Genomic DNA, 21,435 nt, shown 5'->3' with positions numbered 1-21,435 from the left:
GCCCAAGCTTATCCACTCCAATTAAATTACCAAAATGCCCGTATACATTATTAGCTTATTCTCCTCCTATCTTTTATGCAATCTTTTTGCTCTTTTGACACTGGGACAAGGTCCATAATGGTCTAAATATACTCGAGTTCACAAAACTTAAAATTCTAACTCAAGGTGAAAAATGACCATTTTACCCTTATCGTGAAAATCATCAAAATTTTTGTTTCCTTGTCATTTTACTCCTAATTTCATCATTCATTTTTGCCTTAGGCCTACTTAGGCCATAATATTTTTTTAAAATCTTACTTTTATGGGCTTAATAAGGAAATGACAAAATTACCCTTGATTAGGGACATCGCGTAATTTACTAACTATGAGTCTATAAAGGTCAAGGTCTCACAACCTTCTCAATCCACATTCACAATACTCATATACAAGTTCATTTTTAATCAAACGCAATCACTTTCTCAACTAATATCTCATACCCATACTAGCTTGGAGGCTAGAGTAATCGATGGAATTCTTCAAAATATTAAAAGGGCTTATCCCTTCTTGTTGAAAACTACTACCTATTAGGATATTTACTAATACATAATAGTTTTGAAAACCATTTCCAAAACATTTTCTCATCCACAGTCACATTTTTCATTAATAAAGTATTTATGGAAACCATGCTCATCATTAATCCATCAAATCGTTTAAACCATGCTTTCAACTTTACACACTTAAATAATTTCAAAAGTTGTGTACCCATTCATCTCGAAAAGTCAACCTCTGAAATCAAATATGTTAGCTTTATTCTTGATTTGACATGACAAAATTGATTGAACTTAATGAGCTTTGAAAATGAATGGAAGATATTTTTGAATATGAAGAAAATCCTCAAAGAAGTGTTGAAGTTGAATTTATTGAAATGCTATGATTATTTGAACATGTATTAAATATGAATGATCATGCTCTTGAACCTAAAGAAATATCTTTTAAAGAATTCTTATTTTTAAAATTCAAAGTGTCAGCCTAAGAATCAAATTCTCAAAAGAAAAGACTTGATTCTTAATGAAAAGAAAGCAAAATCTATTTCTTTGATTATAGGAAGAATTGATTTTGGAGAAGGAGAAGTCAGTTCTCAAGCAGAGATCAACAGTGAAGAATCTATTATGAGAAAAAAAGAAGTCGGTTCTTGAAAGACAGAAACTTTAGGATTTGTGAAGAACTGACACTTTAGAGACAAAGAATTAATTCTAGAGAGATAAAATACATAAGGTAGAAATGCAAAGAAGAAAGAATTGATTTTACATGGAGAATATATCGATTCTTGAAGCATCAAAAGTACAAATTAGAAACTTAGTGACCAAGGAAGAGATGGTACAATTGGACAAGAGTGAAGCAACAAAAATCAATCTTAAATTCAAATTTTGGTGCCACACCATAGTGAAGAACCAACACCTTTAGGAAAAAGAATTGATTCTCCAAGATTACAAAGGTGTCACCTTTGAACACAATTGTAGAAGAATCAACACCTCAAAATAGAAGAATTGATTCTTTAAAGATAAAAAGATACATACTTTGTGAAGAACTGACAACTCAACAGCAAAGAATCGATTTTACATATGCGATAGAATTGTGCAAGCTGGGTGAAATGTACGAAAAATGTTTCAAATTTCACTCCTCCTTGCAAGAAATCTCAGAAGCTATAAATACCTACCTTGAAGATGTTAAAGAAGGGATTTATGAAGGAATTTGAAAGAATTTGAATCATCTTTGAAGAAAAAATGAATGAAAAAACAAAATAAAAAGCTATAAGCAAAAGTTCCTATTTTTGAGCAATACCAGAGCCTAAAGATCATATTTTTATCTTTCAGCTTATCCTTCTTGAGCTTAAACCTTTTTTGATCATTCATATTCTTGATAAAGCTCTCACCTTTTTTATCTTAAACTTTTTTATCAACCTTTTTAGAGGTTTTGAGTTAAAGATTCATTAGAATTAATTGTTGTATTGGTTATACCTCCAAGTAAAAGATAGAGGGATTTTGCTTGATCCTTTAAAAGGTTGAATCTTGTGTAAAGTTTGTGCTTGAACTTGAAAAAGGTAGTGTCTTAATAGAGGTTATACTTGATCCTGCAAAAGGCATGTTCTAAACATTACGTCTGACCTTGCTGAAAAGGTAACCTGATAGTGGATTCAAACTCTTTACTAATCTTTATTATTCTGCTCTTTACTTATTCGTTCCATACTCTATTTTGCTGTTTCATTCTTTCATATTTTTGCTTCATTTTCAAAGATTTTTTAAAAAAAGGAATTTTTGTTTAATAACCAATTCACTCCCTTCTTGGTAGTTTTACTTTAAGCTTATCTTTCTAACAAAATACAAATATACTCTGGCAATTCCTTTAAAGTTTCAATTGTTCCTAAACATTCAATAACTCTTATCATCAATAATAAGTCTAGGAATTGAGTACTAAGCATTCTAAGCTCTTTCGAATCTATTTGAATTCTTATAAAACTAATTTACAGACTTAAGTTCATTGTTCTACAAATATGCATGTGTAGAAAATTCATAACTCCATCATCCTTACCTTAAGTGAGCTCCAAACAAGGAGAAAATTTGTCTAAGTTTTTTAATTTGTAGAAATCAATAAATCTGGAACAATACATAATATTTTCATATTTAAAAACCCAAGATTTAAAGGTTTCAAGTGTGAAAAATATTATCTTTCTTTTTAAAACACAAAACTAAGCTTAAATCTTTCAAAAATAGTGATTTGAGTGAAAAATAGGCCAAGAGCGCTTGAAAAGCAAGAAAATACCTTTGAAAATTAGTTGAGAGCTTATAACCCTAATGGAAAGTGAGGTATTAATAGTTTAGGGTGTGAACATACCCTTCTACCATCATATTTTTTTCAAAAATTGGCATCAGTTATTAATGGATGAGTTCATCTATCGATATATTTCCTTTAAGATTATTTTAGAAGCTCTTAGGTTTCTATTTTATTTATAGATGTTGCGCACCTATCGATAGATAGGCTTGTCTATCAATATATTATGAACATCAATTGATAGATGTTCTTTCATTTCCTGAAAACTTGTCAAGGTTTGTATCCATTGATAGATGAGGAACATCTATCAAAAGATAGAGTCCAATAAGCAAAAATAAGCTTAAAAACTTATCCATTTGGCTTCCATTTCCCACCAAACTTTGCAAATCCTCTTAATATCTCAAAAAAAAAATTTTACATGTTTAAAACTTAGTTTAAAAGCTCACAACATGAGACATACATGCTCACCTAAGAATTTCATAACTTAACATCTTACACCAAGGTGAAATTTCACACTAGGTATTGATACAAATACTAAAAGTATTGATACTTTTAACACAGAAAGCTTATTGACTTTCAAGTGTCGATACCTTTCTCAAAGGTATGAATACTTTCAACACATAATAATATTCTGGCCATTCTATTAGCCTAGTATCGAATCTTATTTAAAGGGTATCGATACCTTATTAAAAAATTTCTAGATTTACAGCAAAATTTTTAGAAATTTGAACCAAAGCATAAGTTTAAATCATCCCTTATCCAAGTACTCAATTTCTAGATACAAAGCTGGCCATAAAATGTTATAAATTCTTCCAATCAATATACGAAATGGACATAATCAATTTCAACCTTTCAATGTCTAAGTAATAAAACCTCCATTCAAGTCTCAAACTTTATTTAACAAAACTTATATATTTGTAGAGCCCTAACTCAAGAAGAATAGTACTGAATAGAATAGATGGTTGTATTCAACTGATAATAATGGTATCATCCCTATTATCTAGACAATATAAAAGGTGTCTGTCATAACCCAAACCTAAAGGTCTGTGATCGTTGCATGGGGTAGACGAGTAAATCCACCTATCCCTAGCAAGCCTTTAACCAACATCTAAACGATGATAAAACATACATAATTCTTGGAATTTATATTTCATTTACATATATATATATATATATATATATATATATATAAATGTCATGACCCGGTACTCCCTTCGAGCTCGTGACATCCGCCACGATGTCTCGATAGACATTCATTAACCGAAATGTCAACTGAAACCTCGCAAGGCTCTCGCATCAGTTTTACATCTCCCTTGTGAGCAATAGTTACTAAATATCATGTTTAGGGGATATAAACTATTTTTAAATTAAAACAAAAAAAAATAATTTCTGCCACACAAGGGTATTTTGGTCATTTTTACCCGAAAATTTTGAAACCTGGTGAAAATATAGTCTACGATCGAAAAATATACATTTCTTATCTAAAAATAATTTTAACAATCTAAATCATCCATTTGAAATGAAATTATGGCTAATCAAACTAAATAAAAATATTAACTAAAATATTCTATTTTCTTATAAAATAATATCTATAGAACTCTACGTAAATAATTTTTATAGCGTAAAAGTAAAATATATTCATACATACTGTGGCACACGCAGCCAGGTATACAAAATATTCTACAATGACATGTGGGCCCCTAAAATAAACAAATATGTACAAGAAGGTAGACCTTTGATTTCTAAGGATGTAAATCCTAAAGTAGATCCTCAACGAAATCAGCTATCTACAGGCTGTCCTGATCTTGGAATGAGTGCAAAGAAGGGTGGTGAGTTTATATAAACTCAGTGAATAAACAAACATCATCTAAAATATCTAAAGTCAAGTAAATGGAGACAACTTAAAATATCTCATCATAATATGGTTTATAATATCAAATCTTATTTCATTTCATAAAAATCAACATGGGTTATGAATTTCTTAAAAATTTGGCTCGTGCCAAAACTCATTCTTGAGGATACCTTGGCCAGGGGGTCCAACCGAGTCCGCCAAGGCTATTAAAGAAAAGTTCATATACGCATAAAACACATTTTTTTGTTTAAAAAGCATAGCCGTTTCTTGGCGTTGGCTGAGTTCACCCTCACATGGTGGTTTAGCGTGTAGTGAACTCTAAAGCTTTACCTTAGGAGATACCCTCTGTGCCTCTCATACTAAGGTAAATATAACGGGGTTTATCGTGCCCCTCTAATAGGCTGGTCCACAGAAACTCGCCCACAGCAGTAAGCTAAACACATAACCCACCAAATCAATAAAATTTCGACAGCATAACATGGCTAATATAATATTACCAGCCTGTCAAGGCAAAGCAAAACAATTCATATATTCAACACAATTTCCAATTCAGCCATTCATGCCAATATCACCATAAGCCATTCAATTGAAACCATAAATTTACAACACAAACAAACAGTCTTCAATTACTCAATTTCTAAAATCATTATTCAATTTCAAAATGATTTAGAAAACTCATTTTTCTATAAAATCACAAAAACGAATAAAAACTACTTTAGATAATTAAGACGATAATAAAGTTACTCACAATATCGGGAGTCAAAGTACTCCTAGTCTCGGTCTTCGGGTACAATCTCTTTACCATTGTTAGAAGACTCACCGCCTATACACAATACACGACAAATAATTCAATATATTGTGTCATGTCATTATAAATCTATTTTAGGCTCTATATGAATGCATGAGGTTGTTTGGATAGTCACTTAAAGACGGTGTTACACGTTGGTTCAATTGTGATCGGAATGGATCGGTTTTCGACCTAATTCAAACTCTCCACCTTTGATTTAACCAAAACATCCAAATTGACTCCAATTATATTCATCACACTTCCAATGTCCCAAAATACACCAAAGCGCCTCAATGAGCTTGACTTTCTCATTGTTATTCAACTTATTTACTAAAAGAATTATACTTTAAGATTACCATTTTCGGTTTCCATCACCACCATTCTTTAAATTCTAACTAAATAACACAAGATATCACAAGAATATCATCACTAGGTTCCTTATGAAATTCGGCCATGGTGGGTGCATAAACACTATGGTTTTTCATACTTGATTTTTACACCATAAATCATTAATTCCTAACCAAATCACTTAAAATAAAATCAAATCCACCATCAACATATCATAAGGAAGATTTGGCCAATGAGGGTGATGGAAGAACATGAATTTTTCCTGTTTGCTTTTTATGCTACACATCACCAACCAACTAAAAACACTAGAATAACATGAAATCTAGCTAAATCCAAGATCAAAACCCTTCCCCCCGTGTCCGGCCAGCAAAGGTATCTTCATGCAAACTTGATTCTCAACCATGGAAAATGAAAAAGAATGCATAGGAAAGGTAGATCACAAGCTAAAATCAAGAAATTTTACCTTTACTTGCTTAATTCCTTGAAATCCACCAATTTTCTCTTGAATTTTTGCTCACTAGGGTTTGTTCTTTCTTTCTTTCCTCTTTTCCTTGGTGAGGCCGAACATATGGGAGTGAAATGGGAGAGTCATGTACTGATTTTTAATGTAAATTATAAAGAAATGAAAGCTTACCACTTGTCACCATTCCATTGGTCCATGTTTAACATTTAACAACTAAGCTTTCTTTCACCACCACATAAAATATCTCAATTATCCATAATATAAAACGCTCATGGATGAAATCCTTGGGCATGACAAGTGTTGGGTGGTGTAAAATTCCAATTTTGCCCTTGGGTGGCAAAATGACCATTTTGCCCCTACGTCATGAAAATTCCAATTTGACTCCAAATCACCATATTAAGTCATTCTGGGGTTTTAAAATTCTCAATTTCATCTTAAAATCTCTATTTGGACTAGTTCGAGACTTAATTCAGCTTAGTTGTACCGTTAGGTTCACTATTGAACTTTTAACGATTTTTCGGGCTTTCCAAGTATGCAAACATATTATCAAGCACATGAATAACATGGCAAATATTTTATAGAGTTGGGCTTGACATATATTTCAATTGAGAAATTCCAAACGTCACACATATTCACGTGGGATCACAAGTTCTATAACCTTTTTAAAGAAACCTATAAGGTTGTAATTTTGTAAACATAAGCAAAAGCATAAATACATTTCATTTAACATCTATTTCCAACTATTGGCCAAAACATAAACATGGATTTGTAAGTATAAAACCCAAAATAAAGTTTGGCACAACCAACGGAGAGATGTGACTCAATGGTATATATGTATTGTTGGGAATTTGATAATATGGTGCCTTAGAAAGCTAGTATATTCTCATGTTTATTTTCATTTATTTTATTTGTAAAGAAAGTATAGTTGGATAAAAGGACAAAGAGTTTGCTTTAATAAGCATTTATTATCTAGTTATAAAGTTACCAAGATTTTACTGAATTATTAAAATACATTTGTATGAAGAGTCGTACATAGGAGACATTTATTTAATTGAATCTAAAATTATTCACAGTCATATAATAGAGTTCATCATTTTATTATGTTAAGTTTATAGTGTCTAGATTACTTCCAACATAAGGAATGTGATTCATTTTGAGCGAATGATGAGTCTCAAATCGTCGAAGTAGTTGACTTCAAGTAATGGCACTATAACTTGAACTCAAATCACGTGAGAATCAAGTTTAAGTTTGAGTGTTACTTAAACCTTAATCTCACACTTATGCATCCGCTTATGGTAGAACTATAACCCTGATGGATGGTAAACTTGTGTTTTATGTCCTAATAATCTTTGATATGCCATAGGCATGATTATCGTATATTGTTGATCTAGACTCTGTATGTTAGGTTTATAATCGAGGTAAGCATTAGGGAACATGAATTAAAAAAGTCGAGTTCATAGAATTAACATCACTTTTAGTGATTTTAGGAAGATTGGTGATTAATTTGAACTTAATGGATTGATGAATTAGCTACTCATCACATCTTGATACTCAAAAGATTAGATCTAGAGTATTGGATCACCAATTGGATGAAATTTGAGACTAGGGGACAAAATTGACATAAAGGGTAGAACGATAATTTCACCTTTTGTTATTGGATGGTTATGAGGGTTCACAACATAAGGTTTGTAATTGGACAACCAATATTAAATATTAATATTGGATTATTTCTTGTAATTTTAGATTATCCAAGAGTACAACCATGAATCTATGGTGGAATGATTCCATGGTTAATAAACTTGAACTATCTTAATGAGATTAAGAATAATTCTAAGTTTATTGAAGTTTGGAATATTTATGTGCAAATAGTTTCCCCACTTAGCTTTGTAGAATTCAACTTGTTTAAGATGCAATGCATGTAATTTTTTAATTGAGTAAATTAATGTTAAAAACTAGCAACTTTAGATATTGTCTTAATTAAGACAAGAGTTGTCCAAATTTAGACAAGGTACATATATTATCTTAATTAAGAAAAGAGTTGTCTTCATTTAGGAAAGAGTATATGTGTTGTTTTGAGACAAGAGTTGTCTTAATTACATTATTTTTGATAAGTCAAAAATTGTCTTAATAAATAAATATTTTTAATACAAGAGTTTTCTTAAAATGAGAAATATTTATTATGATAATATTGTCTTAAGATAAAATAATATTGGAGGATTTAAATTATAATTAAAGAATTAAATTGTTTATTTTTATTTATAATTAATTATAATTTCTTGATAAATTATAAGACTATGTTTGATGAGGATTCCTTTATTTTATTATTAATTCTTTTTAATTAAAGTTGGATAATAATAAAGTAGAATAATTATTCAATGAGGAATCCTATTTTGACATGGACAAATAATTATAATGTAATAAATAAATTATTTATTATTTAATTATAATTTAGATAATTATTAAAGAAGCATGGTGCAACCATTGCTTTTTATGGATGACCTAGATGGACTGTTCATAGAAATTTAATTCTAATTAAATTCTTTAAAAAAAATAAAAATTAGTCTATAAAAGAAAAAAAGGTGAGAGGTCAAATCATAATAATAGAAGAAGAAAAGAAGAAGATTAAATTTTTTTCTAGCCGAAACCCTAATTGCCAAATTTCATCCTCCAAAAATACCTCCATAGCCGAACCTCTCTCAAGTGTCTTATTTCTTTGCAATTTTGGTATTTTTCTAAACACTTCTTACAAGAAAAATAGCCATAGTTTCAATGAAGAAAATGAAAGAAATTCAATAATTACAATCTTGATTAAGCATTCCACACCTTGTCCACTCAAGGTTCAAGTTGAATAAATTCTTGAAGAATAAGTGGTAAGTTGATTTAGTTAAGAAATCGAAGTTTTAGTGTAGTGGTGAATTTACTACGATTTATTAGGAGTCTAGAATCAAAATTCTCAAAAGAGAAAGGTATGATTTCTAATCTATTATGAATCTTGAATTTTAGATGTGATTAAACTAGTTTGTAGATGCATGATGTGTAATTCAGCTTGTGTATTTGGATTGCTTGATTTTGTGTTTAAAAAAATTTTGAAATCCATTGTTTACACAAACACATGCATGCACAAAGACCTACATCCAACATGTGCTAGATGGCATCATGATGACATAACAAGTATGACGAAAAAAGGACTCCATAAGTACGCCACCCAAAAGATTTATTGATCTATAAACAAAATAATCCACATGCATGAGATATAAAATCTCAGTGAGCAAACACGGGGAAAAGGAACAAGCTAAATGGGGGAGTAGTTTGTAAATGAAGTTCAAAGGATTATGCAATTTCAAATAATACATTGATGATAACCTCATAAAGCAATAAAGTGTTGTTAACCTCAATCCAAAGCGATAAACTCATGCATAAAGGTTCCTAGACTCTTGGTCTAAGATTTCTTAACAAAATTCTATAATCAAGGCCTAAACAACCAAAATAGTGTTTATAACACCACAAGGATTGACTTTCTTGGATGAAAGGTCTATCCTTCCTAAAATATAACACCATTCATGTATTCTGATGGCTAAGAATTGACCCTTTAAAGGGTAGGGGTTGATCCCTACACTTGCAGATTTCCAATCCAACCTCATTTTCATTCAATTAATCCTTTCCTTGTTCATTGCAACAAAATTATATTAAGCGCATCAGAAGGAATTTTAATCAATTAAAAATAAACATTATGCCGCACCTACAATGGATCCCCTTGGTGTTTTTAACTCAAATAAAACTTTAAGGGAGAGGAAAGTGATCAAAATACCTTTTCCAAGTGATGAGAGAATCACGATCGCTTCCTCCTCATTTGATTCAAGTCATGAACACCAGGAAAAAGTGGAGAATCTGAGCCACCCACGCGTTTGGCCACCAACAGATGTACACGCGACTGTAATGGAGACTTTTTCAAGGAGAGAGCTTTTTAACCACGCCTTTGTGCTAGCAAACTGGACAACTTATTGTCCTCTTTTTCTTCACTCAATCTCTAGCCGAACCACACAAGAGAAACTCTTTTCAAGAGCCCTTACAAGGGGTGGTGGCATAAGAGAAAGTCTCTCAATTTTTCTAAAAGAAAACTTGTATGAAGAGTGGCTAAAAAAAGACCTTTTATAGCTAGGTTAAATAACTTATTTATTTTCAAATAAGTCTTCAATATTATAATTCCTTATAATATTGACCTAGAACTTAATTAAACTATTTAATTAAGCCTCTAGTACTTTAAAAACATAGATTATGATTTAAGTCTAACTTAAATCATCTTACTCTGTATGTAGCCCATTAGGTTTCTAACATGTTGGCAATAAAATTGAATTATAATCTTTATTAATTAATTTAAATGAATCATATTGATATTAAATTAATTCAATTCCATAGACTAAGCTTGGCATCTAGAAACGCATCATGGCTACCTAATTGTTAGGAGAGTCAAAGGGCTCTTTGACAACCTTTCAATGTACAGTTTATTAGTGTAAATTCATTCCCTTAACATATATCTCGGAGATGATAAGAGCTTCGTGTAGTGTCTACTCTTATTGATCTCCATAGTTGTTCCTGCAGTTAGATCATTAGCTTTATTGACACTTATGAAACTCATTTCATAATCTCCTAATCACCTTGGCCAAGGATTTGATTAACCTAATATCAACCCAGAACTAATGAAATATGTCCCTTATAATCACTTAGGGTGATGATTCCAATCTTGACCACTCATTTGCCTTCATATGCTTCATGTTATACCCAAAAATATTTTGTTTTGGCATCTTGGTAGGATCTGTAAGGATGAAATCAAAATATAACACTCCACATATATGACAATCTGATGCCTTAAGTCTAAGGAGTAGTTACACGATTGACACATGAGAAGAATTGCATAGACATAAGAATGAGATATTTAATGCACTTCTAATGTGGGGTCATGTTCAGTGAACTTGCTATCCCATGGCAAGCACCCACATGCTAGTTTCAAGTATCTCTATATTTCAACTTATGAGATCGGTTACTTACTTCATAAGCAAGGAACATAGCATGTGTTGATCTTTGAGCATTATTCATGCCTTGTTTCAATAATACAATGATTAGGAACTTTTAGGAACAATGCTTCGATGCATAAAGATCTCATAATTGTATCTCAATACAATTCCTTTGCAAGGCATATGTAATTCCATGGGCTTTATCTACATAAGTATAAGTATTAATTAAATAAAAAACTTATGGATAAAGAACTACGTCAATGTTATTATAAATAACAAAATGTCATTCATGAATATCTCAAATTGTGATTCCCATAAAACCAAAGATTGGTTTATAGGGCTCATACTGACATTCCTTGCGTAAGAGTTATCCTATTTTCAAACTTTCTAAAGTTTAATGTTACAGTATTTCAATTTACACTTCTTCAAGGACCAAATCTTATTCTCATATGATTTAAGTAAAAAATCCAAATGTTCAATAGTACATATAAAGCAACTTGGCCAAAACACAAGAGCAACATTTCCATTCATAATTAATTTCCAAACATATAGTTATGCATCCAACATAATAAAGCATGCAAGACAAATATGCTAAATAAACTTATAAAGCATACGGATCATTCATATTAAGTTGAATAATTCAAATGTGCAAGGGTGCATAACCAGAATTACCAAGGCATGTAAACCAAATATGTAAGGACATGTAAACCAATTACACTAAGATGTATGAATTACAAATATGCTAAAGGGCATTTAACCCACAATAAATAATTCAATTTTAACCAAACAACTCATTAATTCCATAATCAATGATCACAACTCAATATCTTAAAGAGTCATACTTTAATATTGCTTCATCATCCAAAAATACACACAATTTGTCAAGCCCAACTCTATAAAATATTTGCCATGTCATTCATGTGCTTGATAATATGTTTGCATACTTAAAAAGCCCCGAAAAATCGTTAAAAGTCGATAGTGAACCTAGTGGTACAACTAAGCTGAATTAAGTCTTGAACTAGTCCAAATAGAGATTTTAAGATGAAATTGAGAAGTTTAAAAACCCAAAATGACTTAATATGGTGATTCAGAGTTCGAGGATTGATTTGGAGTCAAATTGGAATATTCATGATGTAAGGGCAAAATGGTCATTTTGCCACCCAAGGATAAAATTGGAATTTTACACCACCCAACACTTGTCATGCCTAAGGATTTCATCCATTAACATTTTATATTATGGATAATTGAGATATTTTATGTGGTGGAGAAAGAAAGCTTAGTTGTTAAGTGTTAAACATGGACCAATGGAATGGTGACAAGTGGCAAGCTTTCATTTCTTTATAATTTACATTAAAAATCAGCACATGACTCTCCCATTTCACTCCCATATGTTCGGCCTCACCATGGAAAAGAGGAAAGAAAGAAAGAACAAACCCTAGTGAGCAAAAAATTCAAGGGAAAATTGGTGGATTTCAAGGAATTAAGCAAGTAAAGGTAAAATTTCTTGATTTTAGCTTGTGATCTACCTTTCCTATGCATTCTTTTTCATTTTCCATGGTTGAGAATCAAGTTTGCATGAAGATACCTTTGCTGGCCGGACATGGGGGGAAGGGTTTTGATCTTGGATTTAGCTAGATTTCCATGTTATTCTAGTGTTTTTAGTTGGTTGGTGATGTGTAGCATAAAAAGCAAACAAGAAAAATTCATGTTCTTCCATCACCCTCATTTGGCCGAATCTTCCTTATGGTATGTTGATGGTGGATTTGATTTTATTTTAAGTGATTTGGTTAGGAATTAATGATTTATGGTGTAAAAATCAAGTATGAAAAACCATAGTGTCTATGCACCCACCATGGCCGAATTTCATAAGGAACCTAGTGATGATGATTCTTGTGATATCTTGTGTTATTTAGTTAGAATTTAATGAATGACGGTGATGGAAATCGAAAATGGTAATTTTAAAGTATAGTTCTTTTAGTAAATAAGTTGAATAACAATGAGAAAGTCAAGTTCATTGAGGCGCTTTGGTGTATTTTGGGACATTGGAAGTGTGATGAATATAATTGGAGTCAATTTGGATGTTTTGGTTAAATCAAAGGTGGAGAGTTTGAATTAGGTCGAAAACCGATCCATTCCGATCACAATTGAACCAACGTGTAACACCGTCTTTAAGTGACTATCCAAACAACCTCATGCATTCATATAGAGCCTAAAATAGATTTATAATGATATGACACAATATATTGAATTATTTGTCGTGTATTGTGTATAGGCGGTGAGTCTTCTAACAATGGTAAAGAGATTGTACCCGAAGACCGAGACTAGGAGTACTTTGACTCCCGATATTGTGAGTAACTTTATTATCGTCTTAATTATCTAAAGTAGTTTTTATTCGTTTTTGTGATTTTATAGAAAAATGAGTTTTCTAAATCATTTTGAAATTGAATAATGATTTTAGAAATTGAGTAATTGAAGACTGTTTGTTTGTGTTGTAAATTTATGGTTTCAATTGAATGGCTTATGGTGATATTGGCATGAATGGCTGAATTGGAAATTGTGTTGAATATATGAATTGTTTTGCTTTGCCTTGACAGGCTGGTAATATTATATTAGCCATGTTATGCTGTCGAAATTTTATTGATTTGGTGGGTTATGTGTTTAGCTTACTGCTGTGGGCGAGTTTCTGTGGACCAGCCTATTAGAGGGGCACGATAAACCCCGTTATATTTACCTTAGTATGAGAGGCACAGAGGGTATCTCCTAAGGTAAAGCTTTAGAGTTCACTACACGCTAAACCACCATGTGAGGGTGAACTCAGCCAACGCCAAGAAACGGCTATGCTTTTTAAACAAAAAAATGTGTTTTATGCGTATATGAACTTTTCTTTAATAGCCTTGGCGGACTCGGTTGGACCCCCTGGCCAAGGTATCCTCAAGAATGAGTTTTGGCACGAGCCAAATTTTTAAGAAATTCATAACCCATGTTGATTTTTATGAAATGAAATAAGATTTGATATTATAAACCATATTATGATGAGATATTTTAAGTTGTCTCCATTTACTTGACTTTAGATATTTTAGATGATGTTTGTTTATTCACTGAGTTTATATAAACTCACCACCCTTCTTTGCACTCATTCCAAGATCAGGACAGCCTGTAGATAGCTGATTTCGTTGAGGATCTACTTTAGGATTTACATCCTTAGAAATCAAAGGTCTACCTTCTTGTACATATTTGTTTATTTTAGGGGCCCACATGTCATTGTAGAATATTTTGTATACCTGGCTGCGTGTGCCACAGTATGTATGAATATATTTTACTTTTACGCTATAAAAATTATTTACGTAGAGTTCTATAGATATTATTTTATAAGAAAATAGAATATTTTAGTTAATATTTTTATTTAGTTTGATTAGCCATAATTTCATTTCAAATGGATGATTTAGATTGTTAAAATTATTTTTAGATAAGAAATGTATATTTTTCGATCGTAGACTATATTTTCACCAGGTTTCAAAATTTTCGGGTAAAAATGACCAAAATACCCTTGTGTGGCAGAAATTATTTTTTTTTGTTTTAATTTAAAAATAGTTTATATCCCCTAAACATGATATTTAGTAACTATTGCTCACAAGGGAGATGTAAAACTGATGCGAGAGCCTTGCGAGGTTTCAGTTGACATTCCGGGTAATGAATGTCTATCGAGACATCGCAGCGGATGTCACGGGCTCAAAGGGAGTACCGGGTCGTGACACAATTCATACTTCACACATTTTGAAACAAAGTTTTCAAACAAATAAAGGCTTGTTCCCCATTTTAAAACTAATATGTAATAATCATATTTACATACATATTGTCAGATCCCATTTTTTTAGAAAGATCGTTATTGGCATTAAGACCTATATGGGTATGGCCCATTAGATTTTAGTTGCCTTTTTCACCATTCTATCATCAATCAATCAATCACATTTGGCTCATTTGCCATCATTATCATTTATTTTTAAGTATTCATGATTATAAGCAAAACATTTTTACATAGGAGTAACACACGATTATGGACTTCTTAACAAAAACTATGTGTACGCTTTGAGAATCATAATGATTGTACCTAGTATAATCTTGTGACCATTCATAATGGTCGTTGAAAGAGTTTCAAAAATGGCTCATTTTTTGTCATGCCATAAAACAGATTATGCTTCTCTCATAGTTTATTTGTATTTTAAAGAAATTGTATGGCTCCATGGGATTCCAAAAACCCTCACTTCAGATCGAGATGCGAAGTTCATAAGTCATTTTTGACAAACTCTCTGTAGGAAAATAGGGACTCACTTGCAATTTAGTTGGGCAAGTCATCCTCAAACGGACGATTAAATAGAAGTGGTCAACAAAAGTTTAAGAAGCTTATTGTGAAGCTTTTTAGTTAAACACATTTGCCAATGGGATCTTGTGTTAGTATAACTACCGATGGAATTTCAGTCAGTACATTTATAAAAATTACTAACGAAATATTCTGTCAGCAGATCAGTTAATAAACATATTAATGTCTTACACGAGTTGACCACATACTCCATCGACAAAGTGGTCAATAAATTCATTCGGTAAAAGCCAATGGATTTTACCAATGAAAAATATTCCGTCGGTAAAGCCCTATTTTTTTTATAGTGCATAATGATTTATAAAGGTTTAGTCCTTCCTTTAGGTGCCTATGTCCACTCACTTGACTTCAGTTACTAAGAATGCCAATCTACTAATTTTAAGCTTTACAAATACCTTTTCAAAGATTATGTATAACCTATACATTCATTACCTTTCAAGAGTAAAGTGTAACTACTAACTGTATAGCTTTCAAGGCTTAGGTAGAAACCTCTAGATCATGAACAGAGTTTCTACAAAAACTCATACCTCACCCTTTCATTCCAAATAAGCTCTAAAGTTTTTTAAATGATTTTGCAAACTAAGAATACCTCTCGAAGGTTGAGTAATTGCCTAATAAGTATAAAAAATAAATTCACAAAGATTGAATACAAGACTAAAGACATTGAAGCTCAAATTTCTTGAAACTCTCTTGAATTCTTGAGAGTGACGAGTAAATAGTCTTGCAAGCTTTTACTCTCTTTACCCAAATGTGTTGAAGTGCTCTTTTTTGTAGTTGGAATGAGTTTCTAGGCGTTGGGGTTGCTTTAAGATGGAAACTAGTCATTATTATTTAAAACATACGACCATTACTACGGAAAACCCTCTAAAGGATCGATTCCTTAAGGAAGGGAGTTGATCCCTTAATGTTTGACAAAAGCAGTTTTAGCTTTTGCTTGAGAGGGGATTTATCTGTTTAATAAGGGGATTGATACCTTCATGCTACCCAACAGTCTAGGATGATTCTGTTTCGTAAAGGATTCATCGTGTCAAAGAGGGGATGGTCCCTTCTCAAATAGTTGAAAATCCTTCACTTTTTAACTATGGAAAAGGCAGACATTTCTTTGACCAGTAGCATTCAGTTGAAAATCATACATGTTAATCAAAACTTTGGTCCAAAATTTAAGACAAAGATTGGGAACTTCTGGAAACAAAGAGAAAATTTCTTATTTGTATTGTTTAGTCAAAAAATAAATATTTTAATGAAAAACAATATTGGAATTTCTTGTAGCACAATCATTAATCCTTTTTTTTTTTTTGGTTGCTTCAAAAAATGATTTCTTGAAGAAAATATTAAAGCTCAAGATTATTTTTCTTTTTAAGAACAAAAGCCTTAGTTTGAGTAAAGCACATAGAAAAGTTTCTTTCTTAAAAGCAATAATGCCAAAATTATATTAAGTCAAAGGAAAATAATTTCTTTCTGAAAATCAATTGGACTTGCAATTAGCCTTGAATAAGAAATCTTTTAAGTCTAACTTTTGGTTCGAGAAATATACATATATTTAGGCAAATTTAGTTTGAAAAACAAACTTATCAAATGAAGGGTAACAAATTTGTAAAGGTTTGGCCACCCAAAGCCTACATACAATTACCTTGACAGCCCTTGTTAAAGATTTTCAATCCAATTCTTAACTCTAAGCCAGTGGAATTAACACTTCCATCAAGTATTTGCAAGGTGAGCTATCCTTAACTCAATTCCTAGGTATACAAACCTAACGAGTGCTTCCAACACTCAACTTAAATAAACAAGAAGAAGAAATTTGTAGCTGTTTACAACTAGATCTGAATACACCTTTAACAACAAAATAATTTTCAATCTAAAGAGGTATGAGTTAAGCAAAAAGAGCAAAAAATGAACTAGAGATAAATTCTTCACACTTGTAGCCCATGTGCTTTCAATATGATCTCTCTAGTTTCTTTAGTCCTTTATTATGAAGTCACTGTTTCTTCTTTTCAATAGAAAAACTCAAGATCTAGCCGCTTAAACTAAACTCGCCTATTGGGGGTGTCGGAATTTGCAATAGATTTCAAGTACTGGTGACTTGTAGGTCTATTCGACACACACAGTTAATCCCTTAATGTTCATCATTAGTCGATTAACTACTGATATCCTGGACTTCATTCACTTTGTTGATCGCTTGACAAAAGTACTTAGATTGGTTGAAGTGATCATTTGAAAAATTCTAAATGTTCATCTTGGCTCTGAACAAGCTCAACCGCTTGCTCTTGCTTCCCTTCATCGACTTAAAAGGATCTTTAGAATTCTTGATCTTCGTCGGGTCAGTTTACTTGCTAAAGGAAATTCTTAGTTGATCAACTTTTTGTCTGGGATGATTTTCCTTGATTAAGAGTACTGACTTAGCCTTTGTCCTTTACTTTACACACTTGAATCAAACTTAATTAAGGCCAAATGTAATGTAGGATGATAATACCTATACACCTGAGCACATACTTTTTTCTGATATTTGCTTCTTATTGCTTTTGATTATGCTCTGTTGCTTCCAATTTTTTCCTGATTGTTTTGTTGATTCAGGAAGTGTTCGGTTTTTCCTTTTCTTCTGTCTTCTTGTTGGTTTCTGGTTCTTTGTTTTTCTGGCGTACAGGACTCTGTTTTCTGACGTACTTCTTTGATTTGGGACTTTTTCGTCTCGATAATCCCAATAATGTCCTAATATTCTCTTTGATTTTCAAAAACAAAAAACAGGGGAAAATGTTTTGTGATCATGGGTAACAATATGGACTCAAGAATTGATTTCCACATTCAATAAAACATTATTCATTTAAATGACACCTTAATTTCTTCATAGTAAGGAGGAGGTTTTGTAAGAGTTTAAGTCTTCGATTTGAACCTTAACAAATGTGAGTTTGATTCAGTTTTATTTTGGTTTGTTGGTTTATTTATTTGTTTCAAAATATTCTTTAATTGGTTTTTTCTATATGTTGTATATGTGGAGCATATTGTTAATTGAGATTATAGTAATTTCTATTAATATATATAAGCTCATAAAAGAAATCATTATTTATGGTGATGATAAAACAATCACTAATTGAAATGTATATATAGACACAAATTTGAATTGATTTTTTATGTATTATTGAATTATTTAATAAGATCTATGAGGTTTCTAATTTTAATTACATTCAGAATTAAAAGTTCAGTTACATCTACCAATAGGATTAACTTAAATTTTGCTAAGAACTTTCACAAATTTCTGCTGAAAGAGTCCATAAAGTTTTTCCTCAACTATATACTTATATAAAAAAACTTGCGTTACTAGTTTTGACCCTTTTTAAAAAAGAAAAAAAGTTATGAGGTCACGGATGAAATGATGAGAATCAATAGCTATGATTTTGCAGTACTGGATTAAGTAGCTAGTTAGGTTTAAGGGTGGTCAAATCAACATAATTAGGCAAGCTGTCTGTGAATTATATTGCTTTCTTCCTTTAAGATTTCCTTTGTGATATGCTTCGCTTTCATCTATTCTGTCTATGTACAACTTGATGACCACTTTTCAATTAAAAAATAAATAAAAGAAAACCTGGATGACCACTCTTCGCCAAGATCTCACTTTCAAAGAATATGAAAGGTGCCTGAGATATTGATTTCAACTTTTCCACATTTCCTCTTTTCCTAACTCTTACTCAAGTTTTGGAGATATATGCATTGGCTGTTTGAAAAATTAAAAGAATGTATCTAGCCAAGGTTTTGAGTGAATTAAAGGCTATTTGTGGTTTCATTTGTATGTTTATCTTTTTGGGGAGAATGGCAACTAGTGGAATTGGGTTGTTTTATTATTTGACTCAAGCAAGTTTATGTATCTAATTAAAATTACACATATTTATGTGTTTATAATTTCAAAATATAGTTTTATATACAATACCCTTTTTTTTTTTTAATTCATAGGGGAAAATTTAAGTTAGGATGCAACAGATTAGCGAGATTGGCTCACTAACATTGATAACAAAAATTTGTTTGGAGCAAATAAAGCCTTGTCTCAATAGTGAAAACGAGATATTGGATTCTGTATAAGATGTTATGGCTCAACTCCCAACAAGTGTGAGTTTGGTTAACATTATGTTGAATTCTATTTTTCTGTATGCTGGCAATTAGCCGGTTTGTTTCATTGGTTTCCTTTTAATGATGCAATAATTATATTCTATGAATATAAAAATTATTTAATTATAACTATAATTTTTACATGTTCACGTAATTTTATATAAACAAATTTTTATTGATAAGACTTAGATTAGTGATTAATTATATGCAAAAAGATTATAATTAGTACTCACTATTTCACGGTTAGTTTATATTAATAGTAAGTCATGTTGAATGGGGTGCACGATATGAACATTGTACACAAGACAAAAGAAATCATATATATAAATATATATATATATATATATAATATTCATGTAGAAGAATTGAATTTGAGCTTCTCACCATGTTGAACTTGATGTGATTATATGTATATGTAGCTAATCACAATTAATTTGAATAGTTTCTCTTAAAAATGACATGGGAATGGTTGTATATTGGATTGTACCTATTTATTAGAGTAATAACTATTATTTTTTTATATAGGAAAGAAGAGATTTAAAATATAACTCTTTGAACTAAAGGATAGATGTGCTTATTATTGAATCAAATGTTTAAGTGATGATAACAATTACATATTGAAGCACATATTATGAATTTTTCTTTATGAAAAATATACAAATTTATGCTACTTATACAAAGCTTGGGATGTAAGGGAGAAGTCACCTTTACCCTAAGGTCATCTTTGGTTCACTAGATAGTCAATTCGCTCCACCTCTATTCTTGGGAGATGGTCATTCTAGTGTTCGGTTCATTTATGCACTAAAGAATGGCTATTTTGTGCATGGGATTCCTATTACGTAAATTCCAAGAATTATCAATCCAACTCTCTTGATATTAGCTATTTCAAGCGACAAAGAAATAAATCATTAATTTTTTGGGCAAAAGTATCCTTGATATGTTTAAAATTTCTAGCATATAAATACTAAAATCTAAGCAAAACCCTGCTTCTCTCTCTCACATCCTCCGCACTTTTTTCTTCAAGCTGCTTACTACAGTCGTTCTCCGCCACTGTGGTCGCCTCCTCCGTTGGCTAGCACCATCAAAACCAATTTTTTTCTTCCTTCCACCCCTCTTTCACCTGATCGATTTATTTATATTTTCTTAAAGCCTTTTCTTATATTTACCTTTTTTTTTTTGTTTTTTCACTTTCTAAAGAACCTAGATCTAAAATTGATCCCTTGTCAACATGTAGTAATAGGACGCCCAAGATCTACGCTCCAGAGGTCGACTAAGACCATTGATTTCCTTAAACATTACGCCAATGACACCTTTGGTGGCCATAGTGTTAACATTATATTATATTGATGGATAAAATAGCCTCAGTAGTCGGTTTTTTTCTTATTTATTTCCTTGATTTTGTAACCAACCAAACATGTTAATTTTATTTCAACAAACCAAAATACATAACAACTATCTATCCTATTTCCTTTATATTCTATTCTCGTAAAATACCTATTTCATTCACTCTCAATTCTGTTATGCAAACCAAATGTATCATAAGATTTAAGGTTTGAATTCAATTTTAAAATTCAAATATAAATTCTTCAAATTAAAAGGTTTTTTTTTTTAACTAGTGAATTGTCTTAAAATGATGATGGAATAATGCACATTTTGGCCATAGAATTTTTTCAATATGCTAATAAATTCCAAAAT

General features: G+C 31.3%; 2 long non-coding RNA genes across 2 annotated transcripts; one reads left to right on the top strand and one right to left on the bottom strand.

The window, feature by feature from the left end:
• Positions 5,057-6,288, bottom strand: LOC108662200. The gene is made up of 3 exons (XR_001928001.1): positions 6,259-6,288; positions 5,409-5,483; positions 5,057-5,093 (listed from the first exon to the last, which is right to left on the bottom strand). It is a non-coding gene; the product is annotated as an uncharacterized LOC108662200 (long non-coding RNA).
• LOC108662202 lies at positions 12,725-14,018 on the top strand. The gene is made up of 3 exons (XR_001928004.1): positions 12,725-12,764; positions 13,543-13,617; positions 13,933-14,018. It is a non-coding gene; the product is annotated as an uncharacterized LOC108662202 (long non-coding RNA).

The sequence above is a fragment of the Theobroma cacao genome, chromosome 5 (assembly GCF_000208745.1).
Source record: "Theobroma cacao cultivar B97-61/B2 chromosome 5, Criollo_cocoa_genome_V2, whole genome shotgun sequence".
NCBI classification, from domain to species: Eukaryota; Viridiplantae; Streptophyta; class Magnoliopsida; order Malvales; family Malvaceae; genus Theobroma; species Theobroma cacao.
Note: the sequence above shows the minus strand (reverse complement) of the source record. Positions and strands in the feature narration are given on the sequence as shown.